A 6,652-nucleotide genomic window follows, 5' to 3' on the forward strand; every position below is an offset into this window, starting at 1 on the left:
TCCTGATCCTCTCTCTTGGCTTGGGACCCCTGCTACATCTGTCACACACACACACACACACACACACACACACACACACACACACAGCCAGGGTCTGTCACTCTGTCACTCACTGGACCACTATCCCTGCCCTCCAAAGCTCTGCCTGCCTCAGGAGCATGGTCCCCTGTGCACAGAAAAACATCGCTATGCAGCATGCAGTAGGTGCTCAATGTGTGCTTGGCAAGGAGAGCCTGGGGCCTCTGTAGGGCGTTCAGGGTGCCACCAGGAGCATTGGAGACAGGCTGATGTGGTGTCACCTCCCCACATGGGGGTTCTGTGTCTCTTTTTGTCTCTGTGGTCATGCTCCAGCTCACTCTTGTCTTCTCGGTGTTTTGGATTTTGTCTTTCACTCTCCTTTCTCTCCATTTCCCCTTTCTCATCCCGGTGCCTCTGTCTCCTCTGTTCTAACTCCCTCCTCTCAGGCTCCCACCACCGAGAGCCATCGCCTCCTCTCCAGGGAGAGCCCATGGACGGTGACAACGCCTACATGTGCTGGCCCTGCGTCCCCAAGGAGCCGGAGCTTAAGCCCAGCACACAGCCCTCTGGAACCTTCCACAGCTTTCCAGTTCTGATCTTGTCTCTCAGTAGCGTGACAGCTTTGGGGCCTCTTGCAATTTCTATTCCAAATAAGCTTATTATTTCATAGGAGTAGCGAGGCTCAGAGAAGTTGATGGGGACCTCGTCAGGGGCCCTCCAGAAGCCTCCCTACCTGGCTGCAAACCCTGTTCGGAGCCTGATGAGCATTTCCAGGCTTGGCCAAGACACAGACAGCACTGGGTGCCGCACACAGCCTGCAGTCTACCAGCCAGGCCTCCTGGGCAATCATGAACACGTTTGGTTGCCTCTGGTCAGAGGTGCTTTGCACATTCTGTTCCTCAGCACGGACACTCTTCCCTCTACCTGCAGCCAAGTTAAATTTCTGCATGTATTCTTCCCATCCAGGCTCAAATGCCATCTCTTCCAGGGGCCCTCTGGATCTCGGCTCTAGGGCTGAGATCTGTGACCACCCCCCCCATCATAGCTCCCCCATTATATCCCCCATCATACTCCCCCCGTCACCGGCCCCCCCCCCGTCATGCCCCGCCCCCCTCACTGTGAGCCTGCCTTTTCTGTCATCCGCATGGTGGTTACTGCTCTCATTCCGTCCTAATCCCAGCGAGGCGCCTGCCTGGGGGCTTTCAGGAGGGAAGTGGCTGGCCTGGGCCCATGAGTCAACGGAGTCCACGTCCTCTCTGGGCACTTTCTCTCACTGTCTTTCTCTAGAGGGGAAACCCAGCTCATCTCAAGTTCAGAGCAGTGGGCAGGTGGGCAATCCTCTTCCCTTCGCCTCCACACCAGTCCCTTCTCTGCCAAGCCTGGAGCCAGCACTGACCCTCACCTGCCCCTCCCTCCCCCAGCACTGACCCCCAGCATTGACCCTCCCTCCCCCAGCACTGACCCCCTCACCTGCCCCTCCCTCCCCCAGCACTGACCCCTCAGCATTGACCCCTCCCTCCCCCAGCACTGACCCCTCACCTGCCCTCCCTCCCCAGCACTGACCCCCTCACCTGCCCTCCCTCCCCAGCACTGACCCCCTCACCTGCCCCTCCCTCCCCCAGCACTGACCCCCTCACCTGCCCCTTCCTCCCCAGCACTGACCCCCAGCATGACCCCTCCCTCCCCCAGCACTGACCCCCTCACCTGCCCCTCCCTCCCCCAGCACTGACTCCCCCAGCACTGACCCCCTCCCCTCCCCCAGCACTGCCTCACCTGCCCCTCCCCTCCCCCAGCACTGACCCCTACTGCCCCTCCCTCCCCCAGCACTGACCCCTCACCTGCCCCTCCCCCCCCAGCACTGACCCCTCAGCATTGACCCTCCCTCCCCCAACACAGGCTAGAGCAGCTTTGGAGAGCCCCTGTTTTACTCTGCCCTCCCTCACTCCAGACCTTCCAAGGCTCCACACGATTTCCAGAAAAAGCCTGCTACCTGAGCCCAGGCGCAGCTCTTGGTGGCTTGTCCTGCCCTCTTCCTCACCTCCCCCCAGACACTGCTAGCTCTTCATAGCATCCTGTATCCCACACATACCCCAGCACCCTGCAGCTCCTGCCTCCAGGCTTTTGCAAATGCTGTTCCCTCTGTTTGGAACACTGTTCCCGAGAAGAATGAAAGCCGCAGGCCTCATCATTCCTTTGGGTCTTTGCTCTTCCCAGCAAGGCCTTTCCCGACAGCCCCGTTTAAACCCCCCGCCCTCCCGCCAGCCTGCTCCCTGTTGCCCGCCCATGTCTCTCCCACAGCCAGGACATCTGTGAGCACCCTGGGATCTGGGAGCAGCCCTGTCTGACTTCATTCTCTGCTGTCTGTGTCAGGAAATCAGGCCTTCTCCCGATGTGTGCATGTCCTCGGCAGGCAGCAAGGTGGGGCCTGGGTTCGAGTTCCCTCATTCCCTTTTCTCATTTGAAGAGGAAGGGGAAAGACAGGGCTTGGCCATGGCATAGGCCTGAGTGAAGAGTCGCCATTCATTATCTGGGAGAAAGGTTGGCTCCATGCTTGTCTACTCGAACCAGGAATATTATGCAGCTGTTAAGAAGAGCCATTGCTGGAGAGATGGCTCAATGGTTAAGAGCACTGGCTGCTCTTCCAGAGGACTCAGGTTCAATTCCCAGCACCCACATGGCAGCCCACAACTGTCTGTAAGTTCAGATCTCCAGGATCTGACACCTTCACACCAATGTATATAAAATAAAGTTAAAATAAATAAAAATATAAAAAAAGAAGAGGCATTGCTGGTTACCCCCAGGCGACCTTTCTTGTATGCTTGGTTTAAAGTCTTTGTCTGTAAGCTGCCTTCTCTCTATCTTTGTGTTTGATTAAAAAGAAAGGAACTTGCAATGCATCTGGTATTTTGCTTTTTCTGCCCCCATTTTTGGTTTTCAAAGAGTGGAAATTTGTTTTCAAATGAGAGAAAAGCCACTTATCACAAAAGTAGCCGTTTTAAGCCAGGCCTGGCAGGAGAAGCTTGTATTCTTAGCATGTGTAAGGTGGAGCCTGAAGGATGGAGGGATGAAGGCCATGCTCTGCTATGTTGCAAGTTCAAAGCCAGCCTAAGTTACATGGACGTTATCTGGGAACCCTTAAGTAACACACAAGTAACCATCTCAGGTAACCACTGAGTCACAAGCTGTGCTTGCCCAGCTCTCCAGTTACAACATTTCCTGTCCTCTCCTCCCCTACCCTGAGCTCCTGCCCCAGCCCCTGAAGCCCCAGTCGGCCTCTATGGGGTTTCCATAGGGCATATTGCTCACATTGTTGCCACACAACATGTGACCTTTTGTGCCCTTCAGTAGGCACAGAGTCCTTGTGCTCTCCACACTGCAGCTGGCAGCTGTCTTTTTCCTAACCGAGTAATGTTCCATCTTACAGGTAAACCACATCTTGCTTCTGTTTTCACTCTGGTGAACACCATTGTTCTTTTCTCTGGCTGCTGTGGCTGCCATGAGCACAGATGTGCACCCTCTCTGCATGGATATCCTTGAATGAGAAATGCAAGACACCATGATGGGTTTAGACTCGGATCCTGATTTGTGAAAGCAGCGCTTTGTCCCCAGGGGCAGCCTGGACAGGGTTTCTATGCTAATGGGAAAATGTGGAGGGGCTTGTTCTTAGCTGTTGGCCCCGGGAAGGCAGGCTCTGAGGGAGTGGGAAATGGAGTGAAGAAGTCTGGGTAAGCACACAGTGACTCCGTGTTGGCCCGCGTGGTAGGTGTCCATTGTGTGTGACTGTGTGGAGACAGTAGACAGAATCAGCCCCCAAGTGTTCCCCGCACAAGGGCGGGGTCAGGCAGGAAGCTGAGGTCGGAAGGGAAGAGGGGATTTAGCATGAGATGGTCTCCACTCTCTTCCCCAGCTGACGTGAGTGCCAGGTCCAAGGAAGCCAAATTTCTTTTGCGTTGCTGGACCTCAGCTTGGACAAGCAGAAAAGGAGGAGCCAGGCCATGGACCTGATGTCTGCAGGGAGACGTGGAGGTGGGGGACAGAGAGGGGCGTCCTAGCTGAGGAAGGGCTGGGGAGAAAACTCTGTGTGGAGCCTCGGAATGCCGGCCCCTGGCTGAGTTTGCTCTGCCTTGGGGACAGTCCCAATGACAGAACAGGACATTGGAGGGCGTGGTTAGTCCCCAGGTCTCCGTGACCTGGCTTGTCCAAACTCCCATTGCCGTGCGTGTTTCCTTCAGATGGACAGCAGCCAGCCGGGGGTGGGGGGGGAGGGGTGGGGGGGGGGGGGGGGTGAGGGGGCTGCAGGGGTCGCTCAGTGCCGTTGTGAGCAGAGCTCAGGGAGGGTGGAGGTCAGAGTGGGACCAGGCCTGGCATGGGTGTAGAACTGATATGTGTCACATGGGTGGCCCAGAGAGTGTCACAGAGGCTGCCAGACCAGACTGAGACCTGGAGAAGCCCATGTCCCTCTCCGGCGGGCACCTCCCTTCACCCAGCCTGCAGGAAGCAGGCAGCTGGCACCCTCTGCACAGGACATGAGGAAGGTGAAGGTCTGGGGAAAAGGATAGGAAGCCAGTGCACGCCACCTCTCACCTAGTTGTGGCCCCTGCTGTGGGGACAGCATCCCTGTAGCCTGTGCTACGGCATTTTTAGATTTAAAGTGTGTGTGTGTGTGTGTGTGTGTGTGTGTGTGTGTGTGTTGTGTGTGTGTGTATCTCTGTGAGTGTGTATGTGTGAATGTGTATCTGTGTGTGTGTGCATCTGTGTGTGTGAGTGTGTCTCTGTGTGTGAGTGTATGTCTCTGTGTGTGCATATTAGTGTGTCTCTCTGTGTGTAAGTGTGCATGTGAGTGTGTGTACATGTGTGTCTGTGAGTGTGTATGAGTGTGTGTCTGTGTGTGAGTGTGTGAGTATGTCTGTGTGTGAGTGTGTCTCTGTGTATGTGTGAGTGTGCATGTGAGTGTGTGTCTCTGTGAGTGTGTGTGTGTGACAGAGAGAGAGGAGAGAGAGAGAGAGGAGAGAGAGAGAGAGAGAGAGAGAGAGAGAGAGAGAGAGAGAGAGGACAATCTCGGCAATCTTGGGAGTTGTTCTTCAGGAACCATCTACCTTGTTTTCTGAGACAGGGTCTCTGGCTCACCTGAAGTTCACTATAGGCTTGACGGGCCGGCCAGTGAGCCCCAGGGACTGGCCTGTGTCTGGTGGCCCAGTGACAGGGTCACGGGCCCCACCAATCCTGGCTTTTCCTGGGTGCTGGAGGTTGGACTTGGGTCCTTGCACAGCAGACACTTTATCTAGACACATCTCCCCGGCTCACTCCCTGCTCCAGCTTCGGCTCTGGCCTCCAGCTGATGTGGCCTGGTGTCTTAGGTCTTCCCCCAGCTGCCTGGAGCCTGGGCCACCTTCAAGCTTTGATTTTTCGAGTCTATGTGGCTCAAGCTGTCAGTACCTGCTAAAGCCCTTCTTGGCCTTGACTATTGAGGAAGCCCAAGTGGCCGTCGCTAGGGAAAGCCCACTTCAGAGCACAGGTGTTTCTGTGAGGCAGGAGCATTGCTGACTTTGAATTTGTAGCGCATAAGCCTTGCCCAAGATGCTCTGTCTCAGGTTTGTGCCGCTCCTGTCTCTAGGAGCTGCTGGGCTTAATTCTCTCCTGGGGAAGTTCCCTGCACGCCCTGACCCAAGCTTCCACAGCACTGTGTGACCCTGAGCTGTGCTCTCACTCTCCAGGGCACACTCTTCCTATCTGGAAAATGGGCACCATGTGAGGCTTTCTCAGGGCGAAGCTCTGTGGAGCACAGGCGGATGGCAGTGTCCCAGGGGAGGCGGCCTTGCCACCTCCCGCAGCTGCCCTGCAAGGTTTCCAATTTCCCTCAAGTGCCTCCCTGGCCAGGCCGGATCCCCAGCCGGAGGAAGGATGAAATGGGGAGGGGGGGCAGACCCAGACAATGTGCACATTGAGCCCATGCCAGGACCAGTCAGGTTGGGCAGATAGAGTGTTGGGGCAGCTGGCGCCTGTACTGTCTTTAGGAGCCGGAGCGCATGAGGCATACGGGTTACCCTGGTGGCTCCTGGGGCCAGTTTCCTTTCCCTAAGGATTATAATTAAGTGGGTTGATCAGGGCGTGCTGATGGGTAGGGCCTGGTGTTTTTTAGGCAGGAGGGGCTATGTGCTTTGCCGTCAGTCTTCCCCAAGTGACAGGGGACAGGAATAACAGTGACCAGCCACGAGGACCATGCCTGCCACACAGTCCGTGGGTCCCCAGCTGCAGCCCCATCTCACAGATAGTCCTGACTCGAGCCTTCGTTTCCTTGCTGAGATCAGCAGGTTGGACAGTTCCTCAGGCCCAAAGTATCAACTGTGCTGTCTCTCCGATCCATGGTTGGGAGAGGGCGCTATGTGCATGTGGGCAGCTGTTCTCAGGAGTGAACATCGCCACGGCTGCCTCCCCACCTCTGTCCTCGAGCTGCTGCCGACTGAAGCTGTGAGGCAGAGTGAGCCTCAGACGTCTGTTCCTCCATGGCTTTGTCAGCGATCACGTTCTAAATCAGGCTGCCTGTCACCTCTGCGGGACATGCCTTTAGGGACATGAGGCTGCAGGGTCATGAGCTAGGAGTAAGGCCTACAAGAGTTGTCCTAGGACGGCTCCA

This window comes from Peromyscus leucopus, chromosome 4, assembly GCF_004664715.2.
Source record: "Peromyscus leucopus breed LL Stock chromosome 4, UCI_PerLeu_2.1, whole genome shotgun sequence".
NCBI lineage: Eukaryota > Metazoa > Chordata > Mammalia > Rodentia > Cricetidae > Peromyscus > Peromyscus leucopus.